The 16,469-nt window shown below is 32.8% G+C and overlaps 1 long non-coding RNA gene across 2 annotated transcripts; it reads left to right on the top strand.

The window, feature by feature from the left end:
- Nucleotides 1–6,335: 6,335 nt before the first annotated feature.
- LOC128240555 (uncharacterized) lies at nucleotides 6,336–16,262 on the top strand. Of its 2 annotated transcripts, none has more exons than XR_008262188.1 (3): nucleotides 6,336–6,639; nucleotides 15,148–15,254; nucleotides 16,147–16,262. It is a non-coding gene; the product is annotated as an uncharacterized LOC128240555 (long non-coding RNA). The 2 variants fall into 2 exon arrangements; XR_008262189.1 differs by lacking the exon at nucleotides 6,336–6,639 and adding an exon at nucleotides 6,992–7,055.
- The last annotated feature ends 207 nt before the right edge of the window (nucleotides 16,263–16,469 follow it).

Raw genomic sequence — 16,469 nt, 5'->3', positions numbered from 1 at the left:
GAAATCCAGCCAAAAGTATGGTTGATTTGGTAGAGTGAACTTAAACTTATCAATGCGTATGGTTAGTTCAAATTTAATGTCTAAAAACATCAAAATTCAAGAAATAAAGCAAATGTGATATCTCTACTTGTGAAGTCTTAATTTTACATTTTTTCTAGATACTAATTGTATCACTGGCCTGAATCCAAAGTTATTTTTACTATAGACTTCATATATACAGTTCTCTAGATGACTTCTTTGCAATACAGTGTCAAATTATGTTTATGCAAAAGATAAATAATCAATTCCTTTCAGCAAAAAAAACATATTTATATTTTAGCGCAAACACCCTCTCTCTATATTAACAGCTGGATCTTGAACATATTAACGTTTAAAAAAACAGAGTGAACAACATGTTTCAGTTTAATTTCGGAATAAATGCAACTAACTCGAAGTTTGACAAGATTCTTATCAATACTTAAATATTTGGACAAGTATTAGAAAATGAGATGTAGTCATAAAAAGCAGATTAAAACATTTCGGTTGATGAAAACGTTGATCAACCATTATTGTCTTATTAATACATATGTTACTATATATAGTAAAACATCTGTACAGGGATTTCGCGATTATTTGCATGACTCAGCGATTATCAGTTTTGCGGCCCGGGCCGATTTTTGATTATTATTTTGCGGCCCGTGGAACGTTCGCACGTGAATTCAGTTTTCGCCTAAAAATCAATTTTGGCGAATGCAAAATAATGTGTTAACTAAATAAATAAAATTTTATTGATCTGCTTGAATACATTTATTATTAAAATCCTAAAGGGAGGCAAACGCGAACGCAGTTTAGGAAGATATGCTAGTGTTTGATAACCAGTTTAATCGTTAGGGCGACGATTTTTTTATTCTGCTTTGACATTGAAAAACAAAAACAAAGGAAGCGGCAAAATTAAATTTATTTGGAAAATAGCAACTGTTTTTACATGTTAACATCATTAATACGAGGTATTGGTTTGTTTTAAGTACAGACAGTCGTTCTACTTGCTAAGTGTTCATGTTTATTAAATTGAATTCAGTTATTCAGGACATCAACAGACAGATGTTAGTGATTCGTACAGACAAAATCGGATAGAATTTCAAAGTGATCAATTGTAATTTGAATGGGAACATAAGAGTGACAACAAGATGTTGTTTGCCTGTTTGGCTCACTCTCAAAAACTAAATAAAAAGTAAATTTAATTTGAGAGTGAGTTAACTCATCGTAGTTAAGCGAGAGCGAAATGAGAATGCACAACTGGATTGCAGGTAAACTTTAAAAAGCTAACTTTAAACTTGCAAAATAAAAAATAAATAAAAACATATATATTAAAGAGGTTAATACTCGGCGTAGCCGGGCCGTTGAGTGATAATTGGCCAGAGTGACTCATAATGGCCCGTCTCGGGCCATTATGAGTCACTCGGGCCAATTATCACTCAACGGCCCGCTACGCCGTGTATTAACCTCTTATAAATTACGTGAATTCAATGAAATACACTTTTTCGCAGTAGCCTTTAATGGTGTATATAAATTATTGCCATACAATTGGACTGACTTCTCTTTTGCCTTTTTTGATGCAAAAAAAATGTTTTTGTCAGTCAATTAAATCGGTTGAGTTTAAAAAATAAAATGGTATGGTCAAACGGAATTGCATTTGTTTCAAATATGTGCTTTTCTAGTGCATTCATATATATTTATATACATATTCAACATAATGTATCAGTTTATTGCATCTGCCAAAAAGTTTCTATCACGGTGCAGTATTGTAAGTTGTTTGTGCTATCAACTGGATTTTTCCTATAAGATTTGTGCAGAATATCTCAGTGACGCCAAAGCGTTTTATGCGATTTTTCGCATTTCCAATTTCCGCTGCGGATCAGCTTATTATCATTGGAATTGTTCGCAAGTAATCGGCTTTAACACATTTAGTCCGTCAAACATTAGGCATTGAAGCGTATTTATATAACTCGTTATATCAGATATAAATAGGTTGGAATACTATATTCGTATACGATTTTTATCAGACACCTACTCAAATACGCAATCATTGTCGGAGACAGCCGTTTGCAAACCTACCTTGATACAACATGAGGCGGCAAGAACTTTGCCATTTGTATTGTGCCCATCAACAACATACATAATAAAGACTCTAAAGAACGTAACGTCTTACATTCATACTTTCGATATATCTACAGTTTAATAAATCCCCGGACCTCTTGTATTCACAAAATGGCGTGTATCAGATCTTGTTCTTTAAATATGTAAAGGCAAATCATGTAGCCCACACAGGAAGTGTGGGCACATAGCAGATAAACAGTGGTGGGGTGGAAGCGAATTAATTGTATCTAATTTCTTGATTTAATGTGACTTAGATTCCTTTCGCAATCAACTCTCGATATGACTACTATTTTACTTTACTTCTCTAGATCGATACACCACTATGTTGTGGAAAGGAGAAAGACATAGACCCATTTACTATATCACCGTTAATGCTCAGAATTAAGTTCAAATTACATTCGGATTACCCAGCGTACATTTGTTGGGACCGAAACATAGATGCTACCTATTGGATAAAACCTGTTGTTCTTAAATGGAGAACACCGCGTAGTTTTACGACAAATTTGTTGTGTTCAATAGTGTGTCCATATGCAGGAACCATCGCCCTGACATATCCTACATATATATTTAGACATATAAATACTTACTCTAATCAAGTCGTCGTCTCATGGCCAGTTCCGCAGCAGTTTCTTAGACGATCTGCGTATATACAAGCACTATTGGTACTGTACATGCATGTCATTCATGCAAACATGGTACTGCCACGGTTTCATATACATAATAATTCCAAGAAATCATATGTTGAAATAAACTGGCTAACGTAATTACCTGATGTTTTTCCCCATAAGCATTTTGTTTTAAATTAATTGTGTTACTTTTTAAACCATATGCAGCACCATAGAGCCTTGGGATGATCCTCTGCCTCCGGTTTCGTCTGAGCCTGACGAAAGTGTACACATATTGGACAGACGCGTGGAATGGTAGGTTAATCATTAGTAAAGAACTTCGTCCTTTTTGTATCAATGGTCGTCTGGTATGACGCCATTTCGTTGTGTTTGGCAAAGTCCGTTGCAAAAGTCCTCAACGACATTTTTAACAAAATATAATTTAAAGTGGACGAGATGTTAAAATATATTTAGTTTAAGTAGCAACGTGTTGCTCATTTGGTGAAATGTCCACCTCCAAAAGGCACGTTATTAACCGATTAAGCACAAATATGTAATTTAGTATCTATACCACAAAGATAAGTTTCTTTGTACATATTTTACATTTCAAGCACGTATTTATTACTGTTTTTTGTGAACTTTTACCAGAAAATTAAGCACGACATGTATGTAAATCCAACTTTTTAAAATGCCAAACTTTTAAATTATTAGTCAGATTATTGCCTTCATTGAAAATTTATAATAAAGTATCCTGTTTGTTTTACGTTACATTACATACAAAATGTATTGAGTGGTGAGTAGAATAGTTAATATTCTACAAAGTTCAAACGGTGAGCAACACATTCCAAAACTCAGACGTGTTCAAAGTTTGCTACAGAATTTTGAAGATAACTTTGAACAAAAAACATGTTGTTTAATAGTATTGCTTAGGACAATCATGTCACATTCGAAATTTGTTTTAACCCGCATTCCAAGGCACACAAATTGTGTTATTTTATTTTTTTCAAATCTTTTGTTTTTCACATAAACTCACATAAAATCCCCTTAGTTACTATAAAAGCATAGTACACGAACTCTCACATTTAACTTTAAGCCTTATTAGTATCGACATGATTATAATAAAAAAATAGCTTTTACACATACATCGACACTGTTTCCACATAATTATCCGTGTGTACTGATAGAAAGTAATGATTCATTTCTTAATTCAGTTCTGATTCGAGTGATGATAAGAGTAGAGATCTTAGGTAAGTAAATGAATGATAATTATGTACGAACTTGACATTGAAAAATAGAGATAATCACTAAGAGAGCCGGCTGACATACCATTGATTAAACTTATAAGTATATTTGAATTTGAATTGGATCGTAAATGCATAGTCTATAGAGTATCATAACTAACTATTTTTCCGTCCATTACTTAGTATATATACATGTCAATTATTATTAAGGGTATTGCCATTTGTTTTGTAACCCGTTTGTTTCACGGTAAACAAATGTTATGACTTCATTTATCGTCCAGTAGCCCAGAATGCTTTCGTTCCAGTGACTTCTGGTTTATTTCTGCAAATATTTTCATAGATAACGTTATAAGTATAATGCAGTACATTACATTCAAAATATAATAATAGCTGTATAAAACAGGATAGGATCAGTATCTTATACACACTTGTATATAGATTGATCTTTTTTTTTTGTAAATGTAAATGTTTTTATCACCTACGTTCAGAATAGGTACGATGTATTTGGAAAAAAATGTGTGGTTGAAAATTTATACGGGCAATAATAGAACGCATAGATAACTACATGTTTATAGCCTAACTGGTCAAAGGCCAAAAAGAGCTTATGCGGTGGCTCTTGAAATTATCAAAAAAAAAATGCTTTTAGCCAAGTCTAGAATAAAAGAGAGACAACTTGTTTTTAGCTTGTGAAATTGGATTTATGTTTCACTCCCCCTTGCCCTTGTTAAAAACAGATCAAAATTACAGTTTAAAAGGGTTGTTTGATTTAATGTGATGGTGTATCAACAGCATCCGGTATAAGTTTGCAAATCCGGTTTACTTGCAAACTTAGTTTTTTTATTATCTTAGATATCAACTTCAAAAGCGACACATAGAAAGTTTGCCCATTAAATTAGAAATATTTTAAGTAAAATTAAAAAAAAAGTTTTAAGAAATATGAAAATTTTAATTCCAAAATTGATTTCTCCCGTTGGCCACCAATTGGATTTTAGGTCCCCCGCGGGGTTTTGGCAAACTCCAATTGGAGAATTTTCCATATGAGCCGAAACGGGGGAAAAAATCAGCAATTTGAAAAAAATCAAATATTACAATTTGGAACAGAAAATTACATTTCTATGTATGTCTGTAGTACTAGATTCATAAACATAATTAAAATCTAATAAATAATAAAAAAAATATGATTTTGTAAAAACGGCTCTCCAATTGGGGAAAATTCCAATTGGAGAATTCCACAGTCAATTTCTATAGATAAAAGCCACCAATTGGAGTTCACAGAAGTTGGTGATCACAGAAGTTGGAGGAATCACCAGTTGGAGACTTTCACCGTATAACATCTGCTGGGGAGAAATAAAGTTGTGATATATACATGTCATCGGTGTTTTCACTTGTGACGTTGTGTGCAATCTAAAACAGTGATCTTAAATACAACTGCGTCAGATTTGCGAATTATTCATTCTTTTCTGAAGCCTTCTGGTCCTAGATGCTCGAAAATATTAAATACTTTTAAAAAGAATAACTTACTAATTTTCATTTCCTGGTGGGCTCAATTTGTGTCTTTCAGTTAATCGAATAGGTTAGAGAACACCATCTTATATTGTCAGTAGGTACATTAAACTATGTTGACTTAGTGACAAACTTAATTTGATCACCCCAATTTAAAGAAAAAACCCTTCGATGTGTATCTTTTATCCTATGCAAAAGTGGCTTCTTTTTATTATTTCGTTTCCATCACTCACGGTATGTTATTTTTCTTGTCATTTGAAATGGGTACATATATGTATGATAGCACTATCACGAACCTATTACCAGTATAGGTTAAACAATTATTTATAAGTCAGTGATATTATTTATAAATGTTCTATAACATTGTGTATTGACTTAATACTTCGTAAAAAAATAAGCTCAACAATCATTCTTTGTTTCAGAATTCATCCATTTCAAATGATTCTTTGAAAAGGAGCCATTATCTCGGTTCACTTATTGTCAGGGTTTAGGAGCTGTAGCTAAAAGCAGTGACGAAATTCGTTTACACTCTTAAATTGTGCTCAGTTACATTGAACACCTGCCATAACTGAATGATAGCTTTACATTGATAAATAAGAAGTAAATATATCCAAATACTATTGCAAGGGGTATTTTTTTTTGCAAAAGTGTATAGCCCTTCACGCAATTCATGATAGTTTAAAAACTCATGTCTTGAATGACATTATCTTTGATCAAGTATACGTTCTAAGCATTAGGAATGATATTGTTCATATTGTTTCATCCTGCTACCTGTTTGCATGTTTTTGTTCGTTTATCAAATATATGCATGTACTTTGCTTATCAATATCATGTCCACGTGTTTGTGAATGGAGGATAAAGATACTGTAATAATGTTTCAAAGATGAATATCGTTAAACACGTTGATTAAATATTAACATATTTTTAAATCACATTTATGAGAGTTAGGCGAAGATTTTGTGATGGATTTTATATTTGCTACTGTACAATAGGGGAGGTTACTGCGTAGGAGACGAACATTTTCTTAAACCGGTTTAGCATCAAATCAAGTAGGACCTACTCCGGTGACCTCAGACGAACATTCGTGTAAAAAATGGATTGAAATGGACAATCATAAACTTTTGGGCTATGGACTTATTGAAGACAACTGTATGGTAAGTCTAAATGCCGTTTGTTTTCATGATGGTTTAAATGATAAGAATTGTTTGTTATTTTTGATCACGCACAGGTATGCCCCCCCCCCACACACACACATAGTGACATTACTCCGCAAAGCTTTGTCTGCTTTTTCCCAGCAAAATTTCCTCGGGAATGGGCGTAACCTAGGTTCCCTTTGGTGCGAGGACATTTTACCATCAGTTCATTCCTGCAGGGAAGGAATTTAAGCGGGGGTTAGTCCACCTAAATGGCCTTCAGTCTTTTGAAGATTTTTAGACTATGGCAGACTCGAGACGGGGATACATAATGTAGTTAGTGTCGGTTAGAACCAGCCGCCCACCTGGGTAGCGCCATGCTAGTGTTCCGGCGGTCGTGGGTTCGAGCCCCACACCGGGCGCACTTTTCCTCCCAGGTTAACTTTAATAACAAATGTCAAAATAATAAAAAAGTATCCCTGATTGCTAATTATTGTAGCTTTATAAAGCCGGGCTTGGCTGAACCGAAAATCCCACTATTCCCCGGACCTGGGGAGTTCATGGTTACAATTGACAAAAAAGTGTTATTGTTTATCCTTCAAACTAAATTCAATTGCCGCCAAGTCTATTGCTAACTATTGCACCAGTCAATTGTACATAGAAACAGTGATTCTTCACAATCATGTGCTTATTTGTTTGTCATACTGTACCAAATTATTTGGGAATATTGTTAGCACATGTTTTAATAATACCATTTTACCTCAGGACAATTTTTCAATAAGAACTCAGTCAAGTATGAAATATTTCCATTTTGGAAGAATGCTGTAGATCTTTTACATTTGAAGATTTGGAAATTATTATTGGTTATTCTTTAAAAAGTGTCAAAATTTGAGTAGATCTATGGTAATGCAATTAGTAGCTCAAAATTTTAATCCTTCAATTGTTATTTTAAAAACTGTTTTACTTTATGATAAAGGAAAATTATTCATTTTATTAAACAGATGTACACAAGAAGGTATGCAATTCTAATTTTGTTAATTTTATCCAAAATTGAAAACTTATGGCTAAGTATCTGTAGATGTTGATATATATTATATATATACAATTGACTGTTTTTATTGCTTATTAGTGTTGGGAATCGGACTGAAATATTACTATAGATAATCGGTTTATGAAAACAATCAATGATCGATTATTAATCGTTTTAATCATTATTTAACTATCTTAGGTCATCATATATACTCTTGGCATATAGATAAACTACATGAACCAGTTTAAGAAAAAATGTTCCCTTACAATATTATTTGTACATTTATTTGTATAAATTACATTATTTATTCAGAACGCAACTATACTTTAGTGTTTACAAGTTACTATTACAGATCATGAGACTGCAGGCTCTAAATTTTGTGTACGGTATTGAATACATGTGTAAAGTAAACACAAAGAAAAATATCAATTTCGTTTTGATAATCAGTCAGTAACAAGTAAAACAAACAGTTGAATATTCTGTGTTTTACAAGAACATTTTCTTTCAGAAAACTGAGAAAACTAAATTATTACATGATTTAAGAAGTAAACAATACCGGTAACATTTTAAAACCACAAAAGTGTGATGTTGAGAACCAATCCTTTTGCAGTTAAATTACAAAGAAAATTTGTAATAAGGTACTGTAGTGAGCTACTGACATGATAATATGATTAGATAACACAATATAGTACCACATGAATATTTCAACATTAACATGTATTGACCAGAAACAAAATATATTTTCAAGACAATCTTTTAACTGGTAGTCGGTAGTGGTTACGTCTCTTGTTTCTATAATCGATTGTTCAAATTTCACTATCGATTGTCGCTGATGAAGGCCTTTCCGATCAATTGTCGATTATAACTGATCTTCGGCACAACACTATTGCTTATACTTCAGCGTTTTGAGATTTCATTAAGTTTCAAGTAATATTTTTCATATACTATATATCAATATAATTTCCATGTTCTTTTTTTTTAATAATGATATAGATAGACTATACTAATTAGTGATGTTCTGATGATCAATTATAATGAAAAAATAACTGGTATGTTCCTGAAATCAGTTTTTCTTCTTTCATCTTGTCAATTTTGTTCAGTTGTAATCATTAACAATATGGCTAAAGCAACAACAACATTAATAGTGGGGTTTTTTGGTGAAATTTACTGCCTTACTGCCTTCTTCCCTAGTGAAAACTTGTCCATTTTTCACCATATTTTATGTTTTCCAAATTTGATAAGGCCTAAAAAAAAAATTGTTTGGTTAGGGTTACATCCTTAAAAAAATAGGTAGGGTAGGTAGGCTTTTTATTTTTTTTTTTTATTTTTTTTTTTTTATGGTTTTATATAAGAAAATAATTTTCATCATTGGAGAATGGTGTTAAAGCTATCTTCTGTATAAGCATTTAAGGTTTAAACTGAATATTAAAAAGCAATTTAAAAAAAACGAGATTTTTATTTTTTTTTTTTTTAATTTTTCATTTTTTTTTTTCAAACTGACTATAAAAACGGTAGGGTCGGCGCCTATTCCGTAGGTAGGGTCGGGTAACCCGAACCAAATGTATTTTTTTTTTAGGCCTAAGTGGAGATTTCATAACATTAATGAATAAAAAATCTTGAAAAGACTTACTATAAATTAACAAAATAATATATGCATAAAAATCTTTAAAACATGTAGTATATAGAATATTTTAGCACAAGCCCACAATCATGCACTGGTGAAAATTATGTCATCGGGGCTTGTTCTAATTCTGAATTTAATATAGCAGGGCTTGAAAAAAAAATATGCCAAGCAATAGAGTAATAATTCAGGCTTGTTCATCCCGAACTCCAATTTCGATGATATATTTTGCCATTAAAATCTAAATTAGATATTTAAGCCTGATTTTGTATTTTTCCCAATGTCAACTTTTTTTCCCAAATTGTATTGTACAGGTGGTAAAAATAATTCCATAAAATACACTAACTAGATATTTTCAATCCTTTACCTAACATAAGTAGAGTAAAGGATGATGAGTTTTTGTACAAGAATAAAATTACAAGTACGGTACCAGGTATTGTCAAAAAATATTTCTTCTATTAATAAACAGCAATGTGAGTGGAACTGATTACCAATAGTCAAACCAGTGTGTGTATACCACGTGATAAATTACGTCATATATGCTACGTCGGAAGGCAACATTTTGCTTAAAATGAACACTTAAATTAAAGATACCTTTTCTTTTACACCACCATTATAAATGAAACAAAGGGCAGTCTATGCCGCTTAAAGAGCCCCGCATTTGTTTTATTACCGACATTTGATAAAGTCATTAGTTTCATCAATGCTCCGTCCGACGGCCGTATTGTGAAAAGTTTTGTCGAAGTGTTTAAAGCAATTAAACTCGCAATCAAACTCTGGTAAATGGCCGAAAGCAGGGCTCCGTAGGTGGCGTAGACTGCGCTTTCTTTCATTTAAAATGGTGAAGAAATAGTAAAGTTATCTTTGTTTAAAGTCTTTTTAGCTCACCTGTCACTTTGTGACAAGGTGAGCTTTAGTGATCGCCTTTTGTCCGGCATGCATCGTGCGTCGTCCGTCAACAATTTACTTAAAAGACATCTCCTCCTTAACCGCTTGGCCAATATTAATAAAACTTCATAGGAATGTCCCTTGGGTGGTCTTCTATCAAAGTTGTTCAAAGAATTCAATTCCATGCAGAACTCTGGTTGCCATTGCAACCAAAAGGAAAAACTTTAAAAATCTTCTTCTCCCAAACCACAAAGCTTAGGCCGTTGATATTTGGTAGTTAGGATCACCAAATAGTCCTCTACCAAGATTGTTCAAATTATGGCCCTTGGGTCAAAATTGGCCACGCCCCGGGGGGTCATGGGTTTTCTCTATATGTTTATAGTGAAAACTTAAGAAATCTTCTCCTCTGAACTTACTTGGTCTAGAGATTAGATATTTGGCATGATTCATCGCCTAGTGGACCTCTACAATGATTGTTCAAATTATGGCCCTGGGGTCAAAATTGGCCCCACCCCGGGGGGTCATGGGTATTTTCTATATGTTTATAGTTAAAACTTCAAAAATCTTCTCCTCTGAACTTATTTGGACTAGAGGTTAGATATTTGGCATGATTCATCGTCTAGTGGACCTTTACAAAAATTGTTCAAATTATGGCCTTGGGGTCAAAATTGGCCACGCCCCGGGGGGTCATGGGTTTTCTCTATATGTTTATAGTGAAAACTTCAAAAATCTTCTCTTTTGAACTTACTTGGACTAGAGCTTAGATATTTGGCATGATTCATCGTCTAGTGGACCTCTATAATGACTGTTCAAATTATGGCCTTGGGGTCAAAATTGGCCCCGCCCCCGGGGGGTCATGGGTTTTCTCTATATGTTTATAGTAAAAAAAATCAAAAATCTCCTCTGAACTTACGTTGCTTAGAGCTTAGATATTTGGCATGATTCATCGTCTAGTTGACCTCTACAATGTTTGTTCAAATTATGGCCCTGAGGTCAAAATTGGCCCCACCCCGGGGGGTCATGGGTATTTGCTATATGTTTATAGTTAAACCTTCAAAAATCTGCTCCTCTGAACTTACTTGGACTAGACCTTAGATATTTGGCATGATTCATCGTCTAGTGGACCTTTACAAAAATTGTTCAAATTATGGCCTTGGGGTCAAAATTGGCCACGCCCCGGGGGGTCATGGGTTTTCTCTATATGTTTATAGTGAAAACTTAAAAAATCTTCTCCTTTGAACTTACTTGGACTAGAGCTTAGATATTTGGCATGATTCATCGTCTAGTGGACCTATACAAAGGCTGTTCCAATTATGGCCTTGGGGTCAAAATTGGCCCCGCCCCGGGGGGTCATGGGTATACTCGATATGTTTATAGTTAAAACTTCAAAAGTCTTCTCCTCTTAAATTACTTGGACTAGAGCTTAGATATTTGGCATGATTCATCGTCTAGTGGACCTCTACAAAGATTGTTCAAATTATGGCCCTGAGATCAAAATTGGCCCCGCCCCCTGGGGGGTCATGGGTTTTCTCTATATGTTTATAGTGAAAACTTCAAAAATCATCTCCTCTGAACTTACGTGGCTTAGAGCTTAGATATTTGGCATGATTCATCGTCTAGTGGACCTCTACAAAGTTTGTTCAAATTATGGCCCTGGGGTCAAAATTGGCCACACCCTGAGGCTGATGGGTTTTCTCTATATGTGTTATAGTGAAAACTTAAAAAATCTGTGCAATATATGACAGGTGAGCAATTCAGGGCCATTTGGCCCTCTTGTTTTAAATCAAAATATTGCCTTCTGACGTAGCATTTATGACGCAATTTATCACGTGGTTTACACACACTGCAAACAGGAACTGATTCCCAACACTTTAGTTCTTTAAGCATTCTGTGCAACTCTCCAAACTTGCCCCAGGGTCTGAAGTAAAAAAAAAATGACCTCATAAATATTCTGCTTTGTGGCATGTTATTAAATGCTTGATCAACACATATCCACTGAATATTATATATATCTTAAAATGTCTGACCTCATCAAATACAAAAGAATCAGTTACTACAATTCAAAAAAAGATTTTGGTATTAATTTTCTGTCACATAGCTTAGACTTTGAAATTCTAATTAGCTCTTAAAACATGATTTAACATAAGTCATATATGCACTTGCCACTTGACCATTACAAGTTAAAAGGCCATAAATCACTGACTGTGTAAATCACTGATGGTGCAATCAATTGGAAACAAATGGAAATATTACTAGATTTTGATTGGATGCCTCCATTCAGAGTTTATTATATATCAAGATTTTGATCCAATCACATTGTGTGTTATACCTAATCTGATGACAAAACAATTTTTAGGCGGAGCTAAATTAGTCCCACCCAATCAAGAAAGGAACATTACTTTGAATTTGTGTCATTAAGAAACAAAACTCTTCCATATTTCTGTATATTTTCTAAGCATTCTTGTTCATTTAGAATGTCAAGTGTCATCTTTGATCCCATTTCTAAATGTAAATAAAATCCCGTATTGCTGTTAGCATTTCTTATTACATCATCATATCATTTTATGTTTAAATAATTGCTTTGCTTATTTATTAGACTAGTTAATAGTGAAACAGACAGTGTTTCTGTAATGAATATGGAATTCTTTATAATTGGAGATTTTGGAAATGGAAATTTAAGGGGTTTGCTTTAAGAATGAAGGCAATGAAAAATAATACATTTTAAATAAAAAAAGTTGTTAAAATTCAAATCTAAATCATACTCTTTACCTAAAAAGGTTTTATTTATTTATTTTTTTATTCTTGAAGTATGTCATATTTTCCATTTTAGAATTTTTAAAGAAAGTTGAAGAACTTGAGAAAAAGAAATTTTAGAAAGAAAATTTTCAGTCATATGATTAAGTGAATGTATCAGTTAGTCAGAGACCTAATGTTCTACTTTGCTTTGCAAATGCTTTGTCTTTTTAATTGTAGTGCAGTGAAAGTTGTGTTTCTTTTATGAATATATATATGGTACTCTTTATAATAGGAGATTTTACTTAATCATACCCTCATTGAACAATTTCTTATAATATAAGGGAATGGTTTCTGGAGGAAAAATAATTAAAGTAATAGATTTTATAGTATCAAAAAGGCTATTGATTGAAAGTATTAAATTAAATCTTTATCAAACTCTTCACTTTGATAATAATTTAAAAATTGAATGATTCTAAAAATATCGAGCTATATGTAATAATTTAAACAAATTTGAAGAGCTTGAGAACCAGAAATTTACAACTTTTAATATTTAGTGTAGCATCTTTTCTGTACTAGGTAGTGTCAAGGTTTTTTCTGCAGTCCTACTGTGGGGACATTTAAAAGTGTCTGACAAGTTTATGATATACACAGAATGGTGTCACTGTTTCCCACAAGGATCATAAAAACAATTAAAAGGCCTTTTTTCAAAGAACGAAGTCATTCAATAATAAATTAAAATATTTGTTCATTCCTGGATCTTTTGATGAAAAAAATATGTTTTAGATCACCTGCATCATTGTCATAAAAAAACATTAGCCTATTCAGATTACTAAAACTCAAAACATGTTCAAGAAGTGAAAGCCCAAAATTGGCAAATAATGAGACAAATGAACTTGGTTTTGTTATATATCAGTGTGTGTATATCACATGATATGTGCAGTCACAAATGCTGCAACAGTAGGCAATATTCCTTTGAATGACTTAAAAGTTAAAACAGAAGACAACTTTTATTTTTCTTTACCATTTTGAATTTAATTTAACTAAAGGACAGACTATACAGCTGCAAAGAGCCCTGTATTTGTTTTCTTACCAGTGTTGATAAGATGATTACTTTTCTCAAACACTTTAAAGCTGCACTCTCACGGATTTACCATTTTGACAAATCTTTTATTTTTTGTCTTTGAATGAGCCAATTTTTGCCAAAATATCTGCTATAAGTGATATAAGACTGCTGACATAAGATCTGACTAAACTAATTTTAATGGCATAAAGCATTACTAACAGTTTAAGAAAAATGCACAAGTATCCATTTTTTAAATTAAAATCGGTGATCTGATTTTTGTCAGCACTCTTATATCACTGGTTTCCATTCATTTTCGCATAAAGTGGCTCATTCCAAGATAAAAAAAAAACTTTTTCAAAACGATCAATCTGTGAGAGTGCAGCTTTAATATACCTGTAAAGACTTGTCATAGTGTGCCAAGAAACTAAACTCTCAATCAAACTTTGGTAAAAGATCAAATGCGGGGCTCTGTGTGTGCGGCATAGACTGTGCTAATTTTTATTTAATATGATGAAGAGCTAGTTAAGTTATCTTCATATGAAGCAAAAAAAATGTTTCAATACCCTGTATGAATTTTCTTCACCAGATATTGATTCATAAAAAAACTTGCTGTAGGGTGCGGAGCTACTTTTCGCTATATGTCTAAATGGAAAAATCTTCTCCTCAGATCCTGCTGGCCTGTTTTCAAAATAATGTCACAGAAATGTTCCTAAGGTTACCATCTGTCAAATTCCTTTACCATATGTTGATCCATAAAAAATATGGTTTCAGAAGGGGGGATTAGTGGGTGTGGTAGTGGATCTTCACCAAAAGTGTTCAAATGTCCCTAAAGTGAAATATAGCCCTGAGTTATTTACACCCCATAAAGTAGTAGTCTTACACATTTATTTGTTCATGTTCTGTCAACAACTATGCCGTGTTATTTCAATTTTTATATAAATTATATTGTATTATGAAATATCATTGATAATATAATTATGTAGGATTTGAAAAAAACAACAACTGCATACTGTTATAAATAAAATATGTATATTTTACCAATATATTATCGATGTTGGCCTGTCCAATTTGTATTTTCCGAGAGTCAATTTTGTTCCCCAATGTGCAAGGCACAAGCGGTGAAAATAATTCCAATAGAAGTCACTAATTATTATTATTGTTATTATTATTAATAAACTATTACTGTTTCAGGAGATAAACAGAAACACAGAGGTGCTATACTTTCTGATGGAAAAGACAACAAAAGCATCTCCCATCATTTTGGCGTGGCTCAGATCAAGAGGAGAAATTTAAAAAAGGTAATAACTGAGCAACTAAGAACATGCAAGTTGCACTGGTTAGAGTGTAAGACCCATCTCGCTTCATGAGAATTGATAATCATCAATGTATTAAATCAAGAAATTGAATGTGTCTTGTCTTTTGCAGTGTTTTTGAAATAGAATTTATTAAAAAAAAAACTAAATTATTTTTTAATATGATTGTGAATGTGTGATGTTTTCTTCTGATCATTCTCTCTCAAAACCAGATATAGCAAACATATTTCAAGTTGTAGATTTTTTTGTTTTACTTGTAAATATAGTTCTGAGGTTGTATTTTAGGCAAAGCCTTTTTATTCTGCTCAATACAAACTTATTTTGTAAGAATTATGGCCCTTTGTAATTTTTAAACAAATACATTTTTTTATGTTTTTGTAAGCCCATTATAAAGGGACATTTAATATTTTCACCAGCTGCATTATAAAGTCAGACCGAAAGTGTCCAGTAAGTGTTCAAACAATAACTAATTTAGAATCCTTTCTCAAATCAGGTGAGCAATATATATAGGGCCATCTCTGTGTTTGTCTGACAAAAAAACAATAATCAATATTTGAGTTAAATTGACAAATATTGTTGTAAAATGTTTTGTGAAGACATACAATTGGATTACTTTTGGGTTAATAGGATTATGGTTTCTGCACATAAAAATATTTAGAATAATATTTGGGTCAGTCGGTTCATGTTCAATATTACTGATAGTATAAGAGGAAGCAGTGACTTAAAATAAATTACCAAACAGTTTATGCTCAATTGCTTTGAGTTAACATACAAGATATGACACTTGGAATACTAGATCTTGGTGGCATAAATAAAAGACCTTGTTTTGTCACATTAACTTGTAATCAAGCACTAACTTCCTCTAAATTCTCTTCAGGTGATGGTTGGGCACAAACAAGAAGACATAGATCACAGGCGTATAGCATATGAGTAGACAGGAGTTTCACACTCTGCCAGACTTACTTCCTCAGACGAGCAGATTTAGGCTTCTCAGGCCACTGTATAAGAGGAGGGAAGGTGCAGACTCATCAAAAAGTCTCAAGGTTGAAACTAGGAAGAGAAGTTTGTCAAGAGTGTGAATATTTGCTTTGAAAACAATTGTTACAATGATTTGGTTTCCTTTGAAACTTGATACATACTATGTGTATGTTGAATGAATTGAGATGCTTAAATAAAGAACCACTATTCAAATATCAGGAA

The sequence above is a fragment of the Mya arenaria genome, chromosome 7 (genome assembly GCF_026914265.1).
Source record: "Mya arenaria isolate MELC-2E11 chromosome 7, ASM2691426v1".
NCBI lineage: Eukaryota > Metazoa > Mollusca > Bivalvia > Myida > Myidae > Mya > Mya arenaria.
This window is presented reverse-complemented; position numbering and strand designations above follow the sequence as displayed.